The sequence below is a fragment of the Rattus norvegicus genome, chromosome 4, assembly GCF_021556685.1.
Source record: "Rattus norvegicus strain SHRSP/BbbUtx chromosome 4, alternate assembly SHRSP_T2T, whole genome shotgun sequence".
Taxonomy (NCBI): domain Eukaryota; kingdom Metazoa; phylum Chordata; class Mammalia; order Rodentia; family Muridae; genus Rattus; species Rattus norvegicus.
The window spans coordinates 147,377,703-147,400,292 of NC_141537.1; the positions used below are offsets into that span (position 1 = coordinate 147,377,703).

Consider the following 22,590-nt stretch of genomic DNA (forward strand, 5'->3'; position numbering starts at 1 on the left):
TGAAATTTTGAATTTCTAGGTTAAAAGGCTCAGATGATGTTCATCCTCTGTATTCAATTGATAGGGGATAGGTATTGGTCAGCTGGAAATCAATGTATCATGGAGTTATTTATTATATACATCTTCCAGAAGTTGGCCCAGGTTCATTTTTGTTATGACCAATCAATCATTGGAGTTGAAATTGTTACACTACTAACAATGTACAAGTTTCCTCCAATTTACCTCTAAGTTTGAATTTAATCATACCTGTCAGCAGTTTACAGGTAACAGGCCAACCTCCCTCCCTTCCTGACAAAAGGGATGCCCAATTCCAACTGTGATGACCCAAACTTGTCAGTCTTTCAGAAGGATGTTTTTGAAAACACGATGTGCATGCCCCCATCTTTGGTTTATACCACAAATGAGTGGCAATGAACAGTGCCAAGGTACCACCTCCTTCGTTTTTCACCAATAGATTAAAAAGTCATTCCACACTGACCATTTTAGGACATAAGTTTATTGCCAAGCTTTCACATAAATACAAACACAGTGACAAGACCAGCCACGTTTTAAGTTTCATCCATTTGTAACATACATACATGAATTACAGATTAGAGTTTAAATCTGTGGGAAAGTCTTTAATATAACAAGTTGTTATATTGCTCAACAGAACCACTCTGAGCATTCCTTTTCATCTGGCAGATACTCAGCAATGTCAAGTATATGGTTTTTAAATTTTCTTAGCTAGTATGTATTTCTCTAACTAATACAGCAAGTAGCTTGTTTCCCTTCTGAAATACTTCAGCTTTTTAATTTCTACTTTGAAGCTTCTGACAGTTTTGTTTTATGAAACATTTAAATGTTCCTTCCATAGCATTCAAAATAATCCAGCACTCACTGGAATGACTCCCTTCAAAATGACTACACAGTATTGATGGTTCCAACACTATCTGAAGTTAGTATGTTGGAGCTGGAAAGATGGCTCAGTGGTTTAGAATACTCTTTGCTCTTGTAGAAGCTGGGTTCAATTCACTTCAGCCACATGGTGGGTCACAACCCCTGTAACTACAGTTTCAAGGGACCCAACACCCTCTTCTGATCTCACCAAGCACTAGGCATGCATATAGCTCACAAACATGTATGCAGACAAAACTCTCATATGCGTAAAATAAATAATATGAATAAATGAATAAATAGTATGTTGCAAAAGACACGCTATTTAAGCACTCTAAAGCACCTTTATCCTCATGTACGAAAAAAACTGCAAGACTTAAAAATGGCAATTGCACAACACTGCATGAATTATGGAAGGTGTAACTTAGAGTTTAATTCATACAAAACACATACCTCCTACCTAAACTACCTTAAAAAAATCCAAACCGCACAGCAGCATTCAACATAGTGACAGTATCAGCGTGCCTCTGCTTGCTTCTGAGAACGGAAAAGGCAACATCTTGGGATTATGAAAATCATGTTGATCTCGAAGACCTGTTACTGCTCAGACAGCAGGAATACAGTCTTAAACAAGCACTGTCCTGTCCTCAAGGAACAATCTAAAGGAAGAAAAACAATAATTACACAATTACTATTCTTAATTAAGATGTTAAGAGCCATGACAACATTCAAGTGAGACCAAATGGTGTAGGGTTGAGGGCATTAAGGGGAAGTGATGTTCTGAGACCATTCTCAGGGGCTCAACAATTGGTCAAAATTTTTAATTATCCTCTCAGAGAAATTAGTAGTTACTCCACTTAAGTTCCTATAAACTTACCACCAACCTTACAGGACACTCTGTATTCCTAAAACAGTATTTTTAAATCAGAAAAAGGTAGCATAACTGGTAAGTTAGCCAATTTCTATTCCTGGCCCTCAATCTGCTAGTATATCCATGGGAAGTTGCTTAAGTGCCACTGGTACCAACAGCCTCCGTTAGTTAAAAAAAAAAAAGGCCAGCTTTTACTTTTCCTTGAGAAAGGTAAGGAAAATGAGTCTACAATATCTGAAAAACACAACTCCAATCCAAGCCTAAAGAGCACTTGATGCTCACTAACAGTGTTAATCAGAATCAGTTCCTTAACTTAGTCAAAAATAGCCAAGAATATCCTCTGGATAAGTATGTCCTCCAATATATAAACTAGCATACAATAGGCTAACAAAATATCTCAACTTCAAGGTCAAATGCTTGACTCCTACTAGACTTGTGACCCAGGCAAAGTGCTCTATAGTTAGGGCTGCTAGGTCAAATAGTCTTGCCCTTGGGCCCAACCGTCATTCTAGACCAACAGTTGCAAACCATAATTACACAGTTCCACCAAACATAAGACATGTAAAAATGCCTTATCTAGCTCAAATTTTGAAAATTAAAAACAAAACCCACAAACACCTAACTTTTACACTAAGTTCAAATGTTTAACATATATAACACATTTTTGTCATAAGTATATAAAAATCACACGGCAGGAAACTAAGTTTATTTAAACAACATCAGCAAAAGGCAAGCCCAGCACAGGATCAGGATAGTTGCAATGGTTAGTGCAGGGAAACCAAAGGAAGTGCAACTGAGTATAAACCAGACCTTACAATAGAGCTTTGTTCTGTATCTCTTGGGCTTCAACTATCACTTGAAAATGAAAACTTGGGGGTTGGAGATTTAGCTCAGTAGTAGAGTGCTTGCCTAGCAAGTGCAAGGCCCTGGGTTCGGCCCCCAGCTCCGGAAAAAAAAAGAAAAGAAAAAACCCGAAAACTTAATTTCACAAATCACAAGACCAACATTTGTTTAGTTTCCAACTCTGCTTATTCACTGGAGAAATCCGTGTCCTAATTTGATGGAAGAAACTTGAATGAAATATTTTTTGTAATATTTTAAAATCCCTGTGTGTATGCAGACAGTTTAAAGACAGGCAATCTTAACTGTAGTTTCTTAGTTGTCTGCCTTGTTTTTTGAGATATGTTCTCACTTGCCTGAAGCCTGTTAGGTACCTAGGCTTGTGTGGACAGCAAGTCCTAGAATTCCTCAAACATGCTCTAACAGGCCTGGCTTTTTTAAAATGTGGGTTGTGGTGATTTCATTCAAGTTTTCATTGCTTGAAACACAAACATTTTACCAATTATCACCCAAACCCCTTAGAAGAATCTGTCCTGCAAGTTCCAAAAGTATTACTACATTTTGTTTTTCCCTTTCACTCTGGGTTTGTTATTTGGTTGTTTAAAGAGGGAAGAAAAACAATTTAGGCTGAGTTACTACTAGTCAACACTTCTAACCTCAGCACTCAGGAGACAGCAGGCAGAACTTTAATCTACATAGCTAGTTGCAGGTTAGCCAGAGATTAGTGAGACCCTGCCTCACTAATCATTTTTATATTCACAGTAAATTAACATGAAAAGACAGAATTTTTAAACCCGGCCTTGGTTGCCCAGAATTTGGATTCCCTGGGTTTGAGACTAGAAAATCGGATTAAACAATCCAACAGTCTCTGTATACTAAAAATCTAAACATATGGTCCTAAACATACCATACTTTTAAAAAATGTTAAATAGAAAACAAATAGCTTTTATAGCTTAATAGCTTTTATAGGGAAGGGGCTCATTTAACATTAGTCCCACCTCACACTTCATAACTATTGTTTTATTATACAACTCATTTAAAAACATTTTTTAAAGGACAATTTTAGAGTTTGAATTCCCAACCCCACCCAGGAAATCAGGCTGCAAATCTCAGCAGCTGCCCTTAGAAGGCAAAAAAGCCATGCCATTTAAGCCATGGGAAGTTAGACATGTGGCAAACAGGAGACCACATGGTGGGAAGGAGGCTTTAAAGAAAGACAAAGTGTCAAAAGAGTCAATTAACTTGACCAGCAGCAGAGACAGAAAAAAAAAAAGAATACCCAGACCTCAGAAAGATAGGCAGATTTAGCAAAATTCCACAGTGGCTCGTAGGAATTGCCTCAATTATAGTTTTATGAAATCTCAGCTCCCTAAATTTTCTGTTTTCTTATAGCAGGGTTTCTCTGGGTATCACTGGCTGTCCTAGATAGAACTCCATCTGTAGACCAGGCTGGGCTCAAACTCAGAGATCTGCCTGTGTCTGCCTCCAGAGTGCTGAAATTAAAGGCATAAAGGATTAAAGGCATGCACCACCACTGGCTGGCCAAACTCTGGCCCTAAATTTTTGAAATCCAAGTTCATCAGTTCTTGCTTCCATGTTTAGTAATGGAAAACAAGCTTTCCGCTTAGAATAGATGAAGAACAAAAATTAAGTAAAACAAACAGCTTAAACAAATAGTCTACCAGAGGTTCAATTTTTATTTATTGCTTTTTTAAGTCTGCAGCTATGGCTCCTCTGTCCACAGTTACACTTCAAATAAAAATTAGTTCCTTGGTAACATTTCCAGTGCTTAAAGAGTAATTTGATTATTGGCTACCATGTTGGAACAATACAAACAGAAAGTATCCCATTACTGCAGTAAATTCTACTGGATAGCACCCGCGCACACCACCCTAAAAACCAAGCTTCACAAATACATTTTTGCTGCTTACTCCATTTTACTTGTGTCTGGCAACAAGTCAAGCAAAATTATGTCCAGAAGATACTTAGCAAAATCACATTTAAATCAGCAATAACATGAACATGAGTCAAGCCAGTCCAAGAGAAAGCACCGCTTAAATAGAAAAAAATACAGGCTCACTGGACCTTAGGTCAGGAAAGACAAACAACTAAACCTTTAAGAGTTTATATATTCTGCATTCCAGAAGGAACTAACTTTTATAGAGGAGTATAATGATTTTAGTAAGCAGGAATCAATTCCATGTAGCTCAAGAGTTAAGTGAGTATATGAGAAATAATGAAATAAAAGTTATTAGCCCATTACCAGTCTTCTGTACTGCACTCATGAAATCCACTGAAGCATTAAGGAGTAAATTTCACATGTTAATTTATGTACCTTTTAAGACAATCTAAGCCTGGCAAAATGTAAGATACATCAGGTGATATTGGGGGAGGAGATATTCATCTGTAAACCATTAACAGGAAATGGCTCAGTTTATAAATGGAGAAAAAGGAAAGAGGCATTCATGGGAGTAAAAAGCTGAACTTTAGGTTGGATTCTCAATACATCTATTGTTGTAAAGCTCTCTGAACTGTGAATAGGCCCAAGTGTGGAACACCATCTGAGGGGGTGGTGATAGAACCTGAAGTCAAGATCAAGGCAAAGAATCAACAAAGTGTACTGAAGAATAAAAAAACTGCAATGTTAAAGGCCCCAGCTACAGCCTCGATTTGTGGTGTATGAAACTAATCTGTCTGGTTTCATGAGTCATCGGACTTCTAAGATCAGGAGAGAGGGAATGCCAGTGCTCTGTCTAGGGATTGGATAAGCCAGTACAACAAATGAAAATGGGGCTAAAATGAGTGTGCTAAAATACCCTTTGATAGGGCTGCAGAAGTGGGAGAGACAGACATGAAGTACTGGGCTCTTTTAAAATGCTTAAAATTCTGCTTATATATTCTAATTCACGATACTGTAATTTCATACTGTAGCAAGGATCGCAAGTGGAAGAATATTAAAATTTGGGTGGGCATGTCTTCAATCTACCTCGGTGAAAAATTCTCCAGGGCGGATCACAAGCAATAATAACCTGTAGTTTTGCTGCATAAAACCCCAGGTGAGTGCCTAGTCTATTTCCCTTATTTGCCCCTATTACAATACTTAACAACACAATCGAAAATCTGTGGGAAGTCTTGCCCCTCCAATTTTACACCTGTTCAATTCCTCTGCAGGACAACGCCCCACGCACCAGGTTAGCCTTTAAGCCTGCCCAGAAGACTCCCGCCTATCTTCCAGAAAGACTCCAGTTGCAGATCACGAGGGAAGAAGGGGGAAGGGAATCTTCCAGGCCCAGGGCGGTCCTCAGAAGACAGGAGGCAGCAGAGAACTCCCAGAAAGGTATTGCAACACTCCCCTCCCCCGTCCTGAGAAGGGTGCGGCCTTTTCTCCGCCTACTCCACTGCAGCTCCCTTAATGATAACTCAAACCGACTTTTGGAGAGCAAGTGCTTCTTGTCTCCAATACAACCCGACTGAGCCCCAACTCCTTCATCCACTCCCTGGAGTGCAATGTAGGTCTTGTTCAGCACGTTCCTCAGTGCCACAACTCAAGGAGGAATCCCGTTTGCACCCGCCCGCCGCTCAGACCGACCGCCCGTCCCCGCCCCCAGCGCGCGCTTCCTGCCACGTTGCGCAGGGGCGCGGGGCCAGACTCTGCGGCGCGGGGCCTGGGGGGAGGGCCGGAACCTGTGAGCGCCTCCCTGCCGCCCCCGCCAGCCAGCTTAGGGACTGAACTTGCATGAACGCGGGCCAATTGCAAAGGCCAGTTTTCTGAGCCCCGAGAGCCAATCAGATGACGAGGCCAGGCCGGCGGCGGGTAAAACGACTCCCCCAGAGGAAGGGGAGGGTGGGAGGCCGCTCACGCGCCAGCCACTTTCGCTGACCCTCCCCTCCCCCGCCCCGCCAGAGGCCGACCGCGCCCGCACGTCCAGCTCGCCTCACCCCACCTACCTCCCGCCCCACCCAGTGGGCACAGCGAGGCAGTCAGCGGCTGCGCACTCCGGCAGCCGTTAATTGACAGGCGCCTCACTCCAACCAAAACACGCCATTTGTGTTTTCACACGCGGCGGGAGGAAAAGCAGCCAATCAGCGATGAGACATCGACCGGAAGCGCTTCTCCGCCCCCCGTGGGAGCCATGGCCGCGTCCGGTGGAGACTTTTCCGCTCCCTTCTCCCTCCCCCTCCGGTTGCTGCAGGGCGGCCGGATTCCTGACTACCACCCGCTTGCCCCTTCCAGGGTTAACGAATCGAACCCAGCTGTCCCACAAAGCGGCTCCACCGTCCTTGGAGGGCCTACCGCGGCCGCCCGCCCCCGCAAACGCGCCAAGCCACCCTCCCGCCAGAGTCCCGATCCCCTACCTAGCCGAGGCTCTCTGAGGAGCCGGAGCCCCAGAGCACAGCCTCTTCTTTAGGCGGCCCCGGCAGCCTCCGCTGATTGGCGGCGAGCTGGCCAATAAGTGTGGGGCGGTGGGCGGAGAGGCCAATGGCGCGGCGGGAGGGGGCGTGTCCCGCGTGCCCCTGGCGCCGGCACTGGGAATCCCCGTGCGGTCAGTGGCGTTTCCGCTCGGGCAGCGGGCTGAGTGAGCTGCCGCCGCTGCCGCCGCTGCCGCCGCCGGGGGAGGGGCGGCCGCCGCCCGCCTGCGCTCAGAGACTCACGCAGCCCTAGTCCCGCCAGTCCGCCAACACAGTAGTGCCGGCCCCCCTCCGCCCCTGGCCCTCCCCCTCCCCGCCTTGGGCTCGCTCCGCCTTTTCTGCCCCCCACCCCCACCTCACGGGTACGGGCCATTCCCGGCCAGGAAACGCCGTGGCGCCGCGTTGGGCCTAACTCGAGTCTCGCTGCCTCCCGGGAGTGCCGTGCGCCGCAGCCCGGGCCCAGGCCCCGGCAGCGCCTGGGTCAAGGTAAGGGTCCAACAGAAAAGAGACACCGAACCACACGACCGGGCCCCGGGGGAAGAAGGGTCACCTCAGTCTCCCAGCGTTCCCTCTCCTCGGTGTCGTGGGCCTGGGCCTCCCCAGGCTGGTAGCAGGAAGATGCTTGCCCTTTTCATCTTCTCGGCTACCTTTACACACCACTGCACCCCTCTTGCCCAGGGAGAAAGGCTCCCCTTAATCTAGTCGACCCCACTACCTTTTTAATGTCTTCCCTGGGTCAGGACTCTTCCCCTCCCCCTACTCTAGTCTCCTCTTTTTCTGGGTACTGCCTACTTCACGTTTATATCCTTTTCACGAGAGGCCTCTCAATCCTGCTCTCAAAATACACATACTTTTTTTTCTGTCCCTGAGCCCCCACCTCCACCCCTGTTCTTGCGGCCTTGTGACAACTCTGATCGCTCGTGGGGGCCCAGTCCTCCCCTCCATAATCTTCCTGAACGCCTTCCCTTTGGTTTTCCAGTCCCTATCTCAGATGGCTGCTGCTTTTCCCACACCAAAGACATTACCTTCGCCACCCCCACCTCACATTCTTGGACTCCCTGTGGCGTATGCCCCAGTATCTTTGCGATATCCCTGTTGAATTTGTAGGGTTCTAGCCTGGAATTGAGCCAGATTTTGTCGTTTTTCCTGCCTAGGGCGTGGAGAGCGATCTTTTAAGAACGACTTTAAAGAAGGGGGGGGGAAATGTGCCCCTAATGAATCCTCTTCCTCTATGCGTGCAAGCCAAGACCTAGGTGAATGGTGGTGGGCAAAAGCCCTGGTTTTAGTAGGTGAATCGCTCTAAAGGAAAGTTTCAACTGCTGGGAAAGCCCCTTCTGTGCTAATTTATTCTATAGGGCGCCTTTGCCTTCATTCTTAGGAATAAGGATCTTTCTCCTCTATACTGATGCTGCAGCAGCCCACCCTGCTGGTCTGGGTCAGGGGTGCGTGTATGACCTGCATTTTCTGCTTTCTCATGTTACTTGTGTAACGTGTTCACTAGCAACTCATTTCTTGCCCAGAGCTCTGGGCTCTGGGTTTTATCTATACCTAAATTCTTTTTGCCAATTGTTCCTGTGCTCAGAATACTTAAAAAGATTCAGGTTCTCTAATTTCCTCCATATCTTGACTAAATTGTTTTTAGATGACATATTTGTGACCAAGGTCATGTTTACATTACTTCCTTGGGTATATGTTAAATACCTATACTTTTGATTGGGGAGGATCCAGATGGAGGAGGTTCCAGGAGGAGGTTTGTGTGCAGCATATTGAGAGGAAAGTGTTTTGATGGTTAATTTTATATTAATAATGGTTTAGGTCGCTAGGAAGAAAACTATAAGAGGTAATTTTAGATGTGTGCAATCTGACCTAGGACTAAAGCAGAGAATACTGACATAATTAGAGATTTCTGAGCTTGGAGGACACAGGAATTTCTTTTCCTTGGATTTCTTCCAGTTTTCTCAGGAGGATCATTAGTTCTCTGGCCAAAATTTGTGGCCTGTTATGAGATTAGAGGCTTTAAGGTTATTCAGATTGTCATATGTAGAATATTAAATTATGTTCTTTGGTAGGACACGACCTAAGGCTCTTGTTCCTAGCTGTAAATTTAAATTTGATTGCTGAATGTTTGGGGAATTGACCTTTTAAAAACTAAAACTTAATGCTTACTCCCAAATTGCTGGTTTAATTAAAACGAATATTTGGAATTTGGTATACGTTGATTTTTTTTTTTCTAATCAAAGATCTCAATTTGAAACAGTGACCTTAGGATTGTTTCTTTCTAAAAGCATAATTCCAACCCTTCCAGCATGGAGCACTTGTCCAAAAAGAAAAAAAGAAATGTGTTAAGAAGTGGGGGTGGGGTAAAGAAAAGGTTGCTCCTGTGTTGGATCACAGGAGTGAGTATACAAGGCGGCGGCAGCTGCTGGCTCTGGAGCTCTGGTTGCTACGTGAGAAGCTTGAGTAGTGCTGGCTGCTGTCTCCAGGGAAGGACAGCAGTGCAGCGTCCATTAATGCTGTTGGCTGCAGGGAACTGCACTAAGCGATGGCTGCTCAGGACTGGAAAGAAACCTTGCTTGCTTTCCTGGGAAATGGCACTGCTGAGCTGGTTTGCTTTTTGCTAGTGAAGAGACCAGAATTAGCAATTCATAACTGTATCCATTTATGGATATCAGCATCTGAAAACTGGATCAAAGTTAAAGACTTGGGGTTTTTTGTTTAGGGAGGGGTTGGCAGCTTTTTGTTACTATCTAAGGTTTTATCCTTCACAGGACTTAAAGTTCATTAGTTTTTGATCCTTTTAACCTCTTTAAAAGACTAAAATAGTAATTAAAGATTTTTGTGAGAACAAGAATAGGGTGAGGAGGATCTTTGTTTTGTTTTTCCAATGTAACTGACTTGTTTTCCTCCATCTTTTAATTGCGTGAGTCATTTCAGATTTGTATTTGGCCCTCCATATTAGGCCATATTTACCTTCATGAATAGATAGATGTTCTACTAAACATCTTACTATAATTGGATGCCTAAACTGAAAAGAGCTGCCTTTGAATTAATGCTTGTTTTGTTCTTAATTTCTAAATTTATCTGTAGACCTCTTCAGATTAGATACACTGATATTTGACTTATAAACTGGATTAATCATGTATGTGTTAGAATATAGACTTTACACTGAACAAAGATGTGTTTTGGCAATAATCCATCAGAAACACAGAAAGAATATTCAGAAATTGAATAAGTTTAGTTCAAGATACTAAGAAGGCAGCAAGAGTCTGTTCTAAGCTTCAATTACCCCACGTCCACTCTGCCCCTATCTGAGCAGAACCACAGTGATCGTTGATTAAGTCTTTTTAAGTAGTTTGTCTGGCAAGGAATATTTGAAAGTGCACCATCTCCCAGGTATGTTCAACACATGAAACCATAGGGGTTTTTTTCTTCCCTAAGATTATTACTACAACTAATACCTTTTCCTTCAGGATTCTGTTGGTTCAGTTTTTGTACGGATGTATTTAGATCTCATAAACATCTATCATTTGTAGTAATGGCTCTAGTATTTGTAGCAAAGAATGAAGAAAAAAATGGAGAGTATTTTACATTCACAAATGTGGGTCATATTGTTTTTCCAGTGCTAAAAACAAGTCCATTAAAAAAAAAACTCTCTTAGTGATTGATTTAGATGGTTGTAGTAATATTACTGTTACTTGGATAAGGAGCTGTATCCCATAGGTCATACAAGTTTCCTTAGAAAGTAATAACTACTTTTACTTCCTGTTTTTTTGAATTGATTGTAGTCATAATAATTTCTGGAAGATCAAGAGGCTTTTTTCTTAGAAGGATTACTTGAACTGGCATGCTTAAAAATGTCTACATCTTTTGATACTGTTTAGTATCTAGGAGCCTGCATACTTTCTGAAATTATTCTGACCCTTTTGACGAAGGTGGAACTTTGAAACATAAGGCAATAGCAGTCAGTAATGTAAGTAAAATAAAATTTTATTACAATTTTGGCTAAACTCTAGTGATTTGTCAGTTTAATTTGAAATTAGGAGGCCTAGCTAGTAGTGAACTTATTATATGTGTATATAATAGTTCAACTGGTAATCATTTATAATTTGATTTAAGGTATCCTTTCAGGTAGACTTAGAAGAGTAATACACTTATAAGAGGTTTGTAGTACTCTGGACCCCAGAGATTCTAACCCATCTAGTAAACGGCATGACCTTCACTTGGTATTATGATTCGTTTCTCTAGTGGCTGGATTCAGGGAAGTTGCAAAAGGTAGAGGGAATACCCTTTCTTTCACTTATCTGTGTATACTTTAAGTCATGTAATCTTAGCAAAATTGCCCCATTCTATACTGTTATAAACTGATTAGAGATGCCAGTAACCCTGAGAGTTGATTCTGTTAGAAAGCACCCCTTGGATGAGTTCTTACTCAGTAATCGAAGAAGGGAGCTGTGAGGTACACCAAAGAGTGAAATTAAGTACAGTCTGTATGTTTTTCTTACGAGTAAGGCGAGTAAGGGTTTTCAAACCCCTTCCTTCTCTTACTGTTTTTTTTTTTTTGTTTTTGTTTTTGTTTTTTGCAGAATATCTAGGAAAATACCTTAATGTAAATTTCCATAAAGTATCTTTGATATGTTATCAGGAAAGTGAAATTTTCAAAACCCTAAGAATATTGGTCAGTTTTGTTTGGGTGGGTGTGTGGGTGTGGGTGTCTGTCTCTGCCTGCCACTTCCCTCTTTTCTGTCTTGTAGTATGAGGCTTCCCAGAGTTTTCATGGTACATTGAAGTGATAATCATACATGTATACACCCAGAGATGAGGAAACCTTTTAGCCTTAACGTTGGGAATTACAACACAAAACAACAATAACAACAACAACAACAGAAAAAACCAGTTAAAGAATTCTGGCTAGGGAAGTTTTTGATTTATATTAGAGAATCAAGGGAGAAATGCAAGTTCCTTGTTGCTCTATTTGAGAACTAGGTGGAAGTATGGGAGGAGCCACAGACTTCTCTGCTGCAAGATTTGGTGTGGGTAGAAAGGGGAGATTTTTGTTTGAAATCGCCAGCTGCTTATGTCAGACTGACTCCCTTATTATGCCTCCAGTAGGCCTGTCAATATGGCCAAACAGCTAGATAAGTGCGGGGCAGGACAAAGGGCTCTTTGCACAGCAGGGAAGCAGTGTTCGTGGGGGAGGGGCCGGAGGTAGGAAAGGCAAAAGGAGATCCCCCCCCCCCCAGGAGATTATTCACTTTGGTTTACAATTAAATAAACTGTTTTTAGTTAGCACTTAAGCCTTGAATTTATGCCAAGCATATACTTTTAAACCCAAATTTCATACATACTAGAAATCTGAAAGAACCTATTCTATCTTCCAAGGGGAGGGGGGAGATCCTAAAGCTTTGTATGGATTAAAGTGAGTCCTATGTTCCCTGTCCTTCTACATGTAAGTTGCCTCCTTAGAGGACCAGGTCTAGAGGATCTGCTAGGCAGATTATAATAAAGATTGGAATGACCTATTCTGTATGAATTAAATTTGTATTTCAGTATATGCAGTATGTTTAGTTGGGTTTGGATTTGACAAGGTGTACTGTTTTCCTTTGTGCGATAATTGCATGCTATAACTTTGGTTTTATTTTAGTAAGAGGAAAAACACAGTCCAACATTTAAATGTTTGATCATTATCGGGTAAAATGTGTACTGAAAAGGGATTTTTATAACTGGGCCTTTTAGCTCCCATCTGTATTCTGTACTCAGGAAACTGAGTCAAGAGGCTGAGCCAAAGATTGATGCCAGCCAAGCTATAGAATAAGACTGTTGTATCAAAAAACAAACAGAAAACTTCCAAAAACCACCCCCCCCCCCCCGCGCACACACACACACAAATACCATATTGTTTTAGTCTTTCTCCTACTTTTGCAGAATCTGATATGCTCTGGAGATTACTACTTGTCCTCATCTTTTATTTTAGGCTCAATCCTATTAGTTTGGGCTTAGATCTCAGCAAAAGGTAATTGCATTTAGCTCATTACTTAATGAAAATTATGGTGTTAGAGTGTGTAAGTTGTATCTCTTTTATAGGCAAAACCATGAGAGAAACTGCCAAAATTAGGTTCCTGTTGAAGGTGTCATTAGAAGGTTAAGAGTCTGTCAGCTACTTTTAAAGTAAATGTCAAATGGTACATGTATACTAGTTCTTCTTAAAAATTACATTCACAAATTAGACAGTAGTTATTTAGATTACAAAAGATTCTTCCTTATAAAGTAGTGTATGACAGCTCATTTCCACAAATGGTTTGTCTTAATAGAGTTTAACTTTTAGAAATCCTTGAACTGTTCTTCCAAGAGCACATCTGTTGTTTGAAGGAATAGAGAACTAGAATACTGTTCTCTTTATGGATTAGCAAAGAAGACATTGTTGCAAGCTAACATAATCAGAATACTGTATATAATGTACATTGATCAAGTAGTGTTGTTGGTTTTGTTTTGTTTTTCTCTGTCTTTTGTAAAAAGAAATATAGCATGTTGCCCATGTAACATTTTATTTAAGTATGGCAGTCTTGGCAGTTACAATACACAGAATATTTTGATCTGAAAAAAGAAAATTAAGAGTTTGGTAGAAGGCTCAGTTGGTCAGGTATTTGTAAAAAGAACACTTGAGTTCAGTCTTCCAAACCCACGAAAAATTGTGTGTGATGGGTAATGGATGCTTGTAATTCCAGCCCGGGGGAAGGCAGAGACACCAGGTCTCTAGGGCTTACTCACCACACCAGTCAGCCTGGCCTACTTGGCCAATTTAGGCCCTGTCTAAGAGTTGTGGGGCAAGAATGCCTAAAAAATAAAATGAGGTTGTCCTCTGACCGGAACATGCATACCCATGTGCACACACACCCAAACAAGAAAGTAAATTTGTGTTACTATCACTGCTGGGAAAAGTTTCTCATCAGCAAAATAGCAACAACATTAATATGAACTCTAGTGAGGTATATTATACATTACTATAGAAATTTAGATGGTCTTTTCTTTTCACAGTCTGTTACCATGGATTATTTCCATAGATTTGTGAGGACTAAAAGGAAGCTAGTTCTTCTAGCCTCAGTCTCTCTACTAAATATCTATTCCTAGTGTTAGCAAAACATTAGAAGTCTCTTAAAATGTGGTTTTTATTGCATCTGTTGACTGAATCAAACTAGAGACCTAAAACAAACCCTGACAAAAGTGAGAAAGTAGGAGACTACATCTTAATTCCAGTAATATTTATAACTTGGGGCTTTCCAAATAGCTAATTTCATTTTTGTAAGACCGAGGTAGCAGTAGGCCAGCATTGGAGGGAGGTAAAGCACACACAGCACCTCATCTTGCTGCGGCTCCACCTTACTTCCTGCTATTATTATCTCACTACGCCTCTTCCCAGCAAAAAAGAAACTAGGACAAAGGGGGGAATTGAATGAGCTACTGTAGTTTATATATTACGGTAGGCTGTGGATTTGTTTATATGTTCTAAAGCTAATACTTAAAAGTCTAGTGACAAATAACTTATGTCTTCCTCTCTTGGTACCCTGTTTCAGATTCTTAGCTTACAGAAAGATTTTAAAGCATATTTCATTGACTATTTATGTTATTTACCACTACCAGATGCCACTGTGTCATAAGGTGAAATCCATTTTGTATTTGTAGTTTATATTGGAGATTAACATTAAACCTTTGTGTGTGTGTGTGTGTGTGTGTGTGTGTGTGTGTGTGTGTGTGTCTGTGTTGACCTCTTTAACATAATTATTAAATAGCTGTTTAAATATTTCATACCTGAATTCTTTTAAGCCTTTTCCAAACTACTCAAAAAGCAAATTTTAATTTTTATCATTTTTGTTCTATTCTGGTGCTCAAATTTTCTCCTTCACTCCTGAAATGTGGAGACTTGGACCCCCAATAATTCATCTGGTGCATGTGTGCTGCTGTTGTAGTAAGAGTGAAAACTTTGTAATTCTTAGACATTGTGATCTGGTTAGGGTTTTCAAGGATTGTGCTAGTGTCAGTCCACAGGGATTTCATTATTTTATGTTTACATTTGTTGTTGATTTGTATTAGAAAGCTGTTTTCTCTTGCAATGTGCATAGCTTTTTTTTAAAATTTAATTCTTATTCTGATTTTTATCCCATTCTGATTTTTATCCCATACTGAAAAATTCTATTTCCTATCACCAGCTATAGCATACAGTTTTGTGTCTTCATGGCTTCTGTGAAGGAGTGTGATGCAACCAACAGTTAACAGTCAACTGGAACACTCTTGATATCCAAGGTTTTACTTATGAAGAAGAGCCTGGAAGGATCGATATATTAGCAGTAGTTTTCCTCTGCATTTATTTGTATTACTTTTTTTTTTTTTTTACTGTGAACTGTTGAGAATTGACTTGTTTTTAAAGGGGAGATAGTTTTATTTATTTTAAAAATAAATGTGGTTATTGGGACATTTGAGATAGAATCAAAAGAGTGCTTTTTGTGGTTTTTGAGATTTGAACCCAGGACCTTGCATGTATTGTCAAGTGCTATATATGAGCCTAGAAGGTTACTTAAAACAACTTAAATTTTTTTTTTTTTCGGAGCTGGGGACCGAACCCAGGGCCTTGCGCTTCCTAGGTAAGCGCTCTACCGCTGAGCTAAATCCCCAGCCAAAACAACTTAAATTTTATTCTGAAGAAAAGTATTTAATCCCCTAACACAGAACAAAGATAGGTTTTTGAGGCAGTGATATTGACTACATGGTAAGTGTAATATTAAATTGCTATATGAACACGTAAATTCTATAGTCTCAGCCATGGAGATAGGTGTGTTTCTCTGTGCCCACAGCCTGGAAAATGTTAGCTAGATTTTTTTTTCTTTTTTTCTTTTTTTTTTAAGAACAGATCTGGAAAAGTAGGAGCAAGTCTAAAATTGAAGTCTTTTAAAATAGTTCTGTTCTTTCTAGACAAATTTACTTTTATTTATACCAAATAGAACTTGAATTCATAAAAAGTACAAAACAAGGACAGGTTGGTTATGTCAAAGAACATTTTAAGATGAAGCTAAAAATATATGAAATTGTTAGGATGCTTGTGTTTGGGCTACTTTTATTGAAAGAGTGTCTATGTTTAAAAACATCTTTAAAACAAAATCTTCACAAGTTAAACAATCATTTTATTGACTGCACAATAAATAAGCAGAAGTACCAAAGAATCAAAACAAGTAAACTGCTGACATCAGGTATTTTGCTCAGAAGTTAGTGTTGTTATATAACAGAACAAGTAAATAAGAAAGCTAACTCCAAGGTACTTTTACTTTGGGATCTTGGGCTTAAGTGACCTGAACCAAATGTTTTTATTTCACTCATATACTTGATGCTTAGGTCATTAGGCTTTACAATATTGCTAGTCTTAATGGATCAGTTCATTATTTGAGTAGAAATCTAGCCTTTTTTGAGAAATATGTCTCTGGGTTGGTCTAACTTTCCTCTTATAATGTATTATGAACTGTTAGTATGAAAAGGAATGGCTGGAAATTTGCATAATATACAAAGCAACAAGAAGTAGGCATACCCTACTTTATAAAACAGCAGTGTGAGAGCTGGACAGCTCAGGATTAAGAGCATTTCTTGATCTTCTGCAGGAGTGGTTCTCTACAATAAGGTCCTAATGCTGCAACTCTTTAGTACAGTTTCTTATGTGGTGATCTTCCAACCATAAAATTATTTTCGGTGCTACTTCATACCTGTAATTTTGCTACTATTAGGAATCATAAATATCCATGTTTTCCGATGGTCTTAGGGGACCTGAGGGAGTCACAACCCACATGTTGAGAACCACTGTATAAAGGATCCAAGTTTGGTTCCTAATACACTCAAACTTTAGGAGAGCTGATGGCCTCTTCTGGCCTCCAAGGGAACCACTTTCATATGCATATAATTTAAAAATAAGTCTTATACAAAGTGGCAATGTGTTAAACAAGAGAGGTGAAAAATAATTTTTTGGTGGAATGAGTTAGTTTTGCCTAAATGTGTAATAATAGTAATGCATTTCTGTTGCAGATAATTGTGCGAAGAATTCAACTAATTTTTTTAAATTCTACTATTTTCTAATTATGGGTGTCTTGCCTGCATCTATGTTTGTGCACCATGATTATGCATGATAACCTGTAGAGGCCAGACAAGGTTGTCGAATTTACAGATGGTTGTAAGCCACCATGTGAGTTCTAGGAATTGAACTCTGGTCTGTCTAGCACCTCAGCTGATTATCTTTTTTGAGAATAATGAGGGGAAAGGCAGGTGTTCTATCACTGCACCCTAGACCTAAAATAATTTTTCTTAATCTTTTAAGAGGAGGGACCATGCTACATCTTAGTTTCCGTAGAACAGACCATCAACTGTGGAGGAAATCCTTTTTTTTTTTTTTTAAGATTTATTTATTATATGTAAGTAGCTGTCTTCAGACACACGAGAAGAGGGCATCAGATCCCTTTATAGAAGGTTGTGAGCCACCATGTGGTTGCTGGGATTTGAACTCAGGACCTCTGGAAAAGCAGTCAGTGCTCTTTAACCACTGAGCCAGATCTCCAACCTGTGGAGGAAATCCTTAGTCCCCACCTAGCAAACCAGTTTTTGTAGAGTTCTGATTCTGTCCTAGAATTTGTCTGTTGGTCTCTTATTCTACCCTGTAAGCAATTTTTAGAATTTATTTTCCTTTCATTAGTAGAATGGCAAGAAGTAGCTAGAGATTAGATTAATTTTTAAAACTTTATTATGAAAATTCTAAAAACAGCAGAGTAGGAAAAATGTATTTCCTTTGGCTTGAATTGTTAGTTTAAAATACCCTATATAGGTTAAAGCCTAATCATAACACTTGGAGGCAGAGGCACTCAGCACTCTGAGTTCAAGGCACCTGGTCTACAAAGTGAGTTCCAGGCCAATGCAGTGAGACCCTGCCCCAAAGCAGCAGCAGCATCAACAATAATGGCCTGTTTGGGGATTGGTGGTGTAGCTCCATGGTAGAACGTGTGCCTAGCATACACTAGGCCCTAAATTCTTCAGCGGAACCTTTTCATTCACTTGGTTAAGATAAGGGCCATAATGGGACTAGAGAAATGGCTCAGTAGTTAAGAGCACTTGCTGCTTTTATAGAGGGGCCTGGGTTGGGGTCTCGGCATCCAAAAGGTAGCTCACAACCCTCTGTAAATCCAGTTCCAGGGGGTCTGGTTCCAGGGGAATCCCCCTTCTGGCTTCCACAGTTACCAGGCATGTCTGTGGTTCTCACACATATATACGAGCAGAACACCCGGTACAGAAATGGCTTTTTAAGGAAAGGACAATATATTGCACTTGAGTTTGAGTCTATAGGTTTTACTTCCTTCTCTTTGGTGTCTTGTGTATATTTTTTTTAATGGGGTTTGTAGAGTTTCTAATTTCTGGATTTTAAAAGTTAGGTTGTCATTAATACATTTTACTGTCCTTATACTATATTTCATATGAATTAGTGATGAAGTAGATTGCAGACATACTTTATAATGGTAGTGTGTACTTTGTTGAGTTTCATGGTATTTGCTTAATTTAATATTAAGCAGCTGTTGATATTTGTGGCCTAGAACTACTATCCTCAAACTTTAAGGTGTTAAAAAACTGAGTTCCCAAAGAATTAGTGCTTGAGTAGTTCTCTCCACTAAGATTTAGTACTTGAAGTTAAAACCAGAATAATTCTGGAGAGATGGCTTGTGATCCAGAGCATATGCTGCTCTTCCAGGGTAAGAGTTCAGTTTCGGGCACTTATGCAGATAGCTCACAAGTGCCTTCATTTAGCTTCCCTGGGCATGCACCCCTATACATATAAAAGATAAATCCTTAAAATTTTTAATTACTAGTAAGATTTTTAAAAAATTGTTATGTATACAGCATTATGCCTGCAGGCCAGAAGAGGGCATCAAATCTCATTATAGATGGTTATGAGCCACCTTGTTGTTGCTGGGAATTGAACTCAGAACCTCTGGAAGAACAGCCAGTGCTCTTAACCTCTACCTCTCTAGACCACTAATAAGATTTTTAAAAATAAGGAGTATTGTTGACATGCCTGTTTGTTTTTTTTTGTGTTTTTTTTTTTTTTTTTTTTTTTGAGACAGGGTTTCTCTGTGTAGCCCTGGCTGTCCTGAAACTTACACTGTAGACTAGGTTGGCACCTAATTTACAGAGATCTGCCTGCCTCTGCCTCCTAAGTGCTGGGATTAAAGGCTCTCATAAGCAGCACCCAGCTTGAAATGAGGTTTTCTCTTTAGTATCTTAATAAATAAAAGAGCTATTTTTTCAAAACCGCTTTTAATTTTCACAGTAAGCTGAAAACAGGATATCCATACCCTCATGGACATACAGTCAGAAAAGGGGAAACTCAAGGTGCCCCTTGTATTACTATTATGGCCTCATGGTTTTGAGTATGTTTAATGTGTAATGAGTTCTGCTGTATTTTTGACATTCAGTACTGCCTTTAGCTGTTGGTTAAGTAAATCCTTTCAATTCGTCCTTAGTAGCTTCCTTTCTTGTTTCATTACTTTCTAGTTATAGTGTTCTGGTATGACTCAACGTTTTAGGATCATTTTTACGATTTTTCACTCCAAAGATTCTGGGTTGTGTCAGTGTGTGGAGTGGGGGTGTTTCCTTTCCTTTTGTGGCAGGGTCTTTGACACAGGCTTACCTAGAACTCTGGTCTTCCTTTCTACTTTGGTTGTCCCACACAGTCTTAGTTTGTTTTAATGGTCAATGATCCTTAGAGACAAGAACTGTTCATTGTTCTTAAATTGATGCTGTCTAGATCTTTTAAATAAATAAGGCTTAAAAATGAATTATTTTTAAAACACCTAACCACTGGTATTTCAAATTCAGTAAACTGATCTTTTTTTCTGTGCCTAACTCCCAATTTCCAGTGACACTTTATTTCACTTTCAAAATTTTCAGGTATTACCTTTTGCTTTGCAAGTAGATGAAAACATAATTTTTAGTTATGTAAAACTTAAAAAGCTAAGTGTGATCAACCTATCCTGCTTCTAGCCCTAAGGTCTTCTTCCCTGTCCTCTTTCTGTCACACACTAAGAATTCACCTATTCTTATAAACATCAGAGTAATCTTTGCATTTACATTTATTTATGGGGAGGCATGCATATCTACATGCCTGAAGTCAGAAGTTAACTCGTGAGTCAGTTTTCTTTGCCATATGTATTCTGGAGATCAAATGTGAGCCATCTTGCTGGCCTTCAAGATGGTATTTTCTCAGAATACTTCTGTTTTAAGTATCTAAGAAGTTAGTTTATTTAAAACTATCTCATTTTAGATTTTTCAGTAACGAATAGTTTTATGCCATAAAAGCAGTGACATAGAGTTTCTTAGAAATCAGAATTTCTTTTTTTTTTAATTGGATATTTTCGTTATCTACATTTCAAACGTTATCCCCCTTGCCAGTTTCCCCTCCGGAAACCCCCTATCCAATACCCCCACCTCTTGCCTCCATGAGAGTGCACACCCATCACCCACTCCCTCCTGCCTTCTTGCCCTGGCATTCCCCTACACTGAGGCATCAAGCCATCACAGGACCAAGGGCCTCTCCTCCCATTAGCTCAACTAGTCCATCTTCTGCTAACTATGCAGATGGAGCCATGGGTCGCTCTATGTGTACTCTTTGGTTGGTGGTTTAGTCCCTGGGAGCTCTGGGGTGTCCAGTTGGTTGATATTGTGAAACCAGAATTTCTTGATTTAGTATAACTTATTTGGGGGTAGGAATCTTTTTTTTTTTCTAAAAATGTTTGTTGAAATGCTAAATCATGATTGTTTCTGGTGGACACTGCTGTAATAGCTCCTCAGACATTTCTTGAATGTTTAGAAAAATGTACCTTTTTACTTCACTTCAATTTCAGATGAATTCAGATGTTTTAAAATCAGTTAAATGTTTTATTCTTGCTAACTGTGATATCCTAAGAGTTATGGTTTCACATTTCAGCACTATCAAGTTGTAGTAAGTAGACTACTAACATTATTACAATACCAAATCACAACAGGTGAATTGGTGAGGAAATAGTGATTACAGGAATGTGAAGGTTCTAAAAGGGAAATAAGAGGGGCGTGAGATGACTATGCTGAATATACAGGTATATTTGCGAACATAAATTTAAATTAAAAAGAAAAGAAATAGGTACTTTTGAGTTGTTCCTCCTTTAACACCCACAAAAAGAGATGGGAGCTCCGAAATTGGATAGACCTTGATTCATGTTACTGTTGTACTCCTATTAATGTGTGTGCACAAGTTAATGAAGTAAAATAAAAAGTTGAAGTACTTGAAGGCAAGAAGAAGGTTCAGGATCTTCTAGGGTGGAATTATAGGCATTTGTGAGCAGCCCAACATTTGTGCTAGGAATTGAACTTAATTCTTTTGTAAGAGTAGTATGCAGTCTTTATTAACTGCTAAGCCATCTCTTCAGACCCAGATGTTTGTTTGTTTGTTTGTTTGTTTGTTTGTTTGTTTGTTTTTCAAGACAGGATTTCTCTGTGTAGCCCTGGCTATCCTGGAACTCAGAGATCCACCTGCCTCTGCCTCCCAAGAGCTGGGATTAAAGGCGTGCATTACCACTGCCCAGGCAGATTCTAATTTTTTAATTCAAGTGTCTTTGCAAGTTTAATTTGCCCTAATAGAAATAGTACTTTCCTCATAGAGTTGTTATTATAAATGTTACAAGTAAATAGAGTATAGAAAAACTTGCTGGTACAGAATAATCAGTAACCGCTATGAGTATCTGATTAGTTTTTAAACTGCAAATCAAACCTTACTTAGGATTATGTTCGTATGTTGTAAATAATGCCTGTTTTTCATTATTCCATTGATTATATGAAAATAACTAATTGTTTAAAAAAAAGGAGTAGTTGGTACTTAGCTGAAATTTGAAGCTTCTGGCAGGTTTGGATGGACTTCACACCTAAGGCTTTTCCTGTACTTAGCAGTTGTTTTACCACAGAACTTATACCCCCAGTCACTCTTCCTTTAACCTTGAATTTGTGAATCTGACTACCTCCAACTCTTAGTTTGATTATTTGCTTTCATCATCACACTAGGCAGGTCTCTCATTTTATAAATATGCCAGTGTTTACTTCAGAAATGTAATCAGCAGGTTAAAAATTCTTGCCGTGCATACCTAACTAGAATTCAGTCTCTAGATCTCATTTAAAGTTGAAAGGTGAGCACCAGATCCCAAAAGATGTTCCTCTGGGGTCTAGGGAGATGGCTCAGCAGTAAAGAACACTGTCTGTTCTTCCAGAGCTCATGAGTTCAATTCCCAGCAACCACTTGGTAGCTCACAACCATCTGTAGTGGAATCTGATGTCTCTTCTGGTGTTCATGAAGACAGAGCACTAACATACATACATAAATCTTAAAAAAGAAAAGGTGTCCTCTGACATCCACATCTGTGATATGATATGTATCTACCCCCTGCAGTGATAAATAAGATCCTTTTTTTTTATTTTAATAGAAAAAAGCTTTAAGGATAACTGAACCTTTGTTTGGAGTTAAAGTCTTCAAAGTAGTTTTAGGGTACTATGTATGCTGA

General features: G+C 40.0%; 1 protein-coding gene and 1 long non-coding RNA gene across 29 annotated transcripts in view; one reads left to right on the plus strand and one right to left on the minus strand.

Moving 5' to 3' along the window:
- Window positions 1–474: 474 nt before the first annotated feature.
- Thumpd3-as1 (THUMPD3 antisense RNA 1) lies at window positions 475–6,981 on the minus strand. 2 transcript variants are annotated; one of them, NR_132654.1, is made up of 2 exons: window positions 6,941–6,981; window positions 475–1,532 (listed from the first exon to the last, which is right to left on the minus strand). It is a non-coding gene; the product is annotated as a THUMPD3 antisense RNA 1 (long non-coding RNA). The 2 variants fall into 2 exon arrangements; NR_132653.1 differs by lacking the exon at window positions 6,941–6,981 and adding an exon at window positions 5,773–6,126.
- A 150-nt stretch (window positions 6,982–7,131) lies between these two features.
- Window positions 7,132–22,590, plus strand: part of Setd5 (SET domain containing 5) — a 77,695-nt gene continuing 62,236 nt past the window's right edge. For 25 of the 27 annotated variants that reach the window (XM_087656821.1, XM_087656830.1, XM_087656833.1 and 22 more), the window contains exon 1: window positions 7,366–7,480. The gene's annotated coding sequence lies outside the window, so the exon portion shown is untranslated. 27 annotated transcript variants of the gene reach the window in all.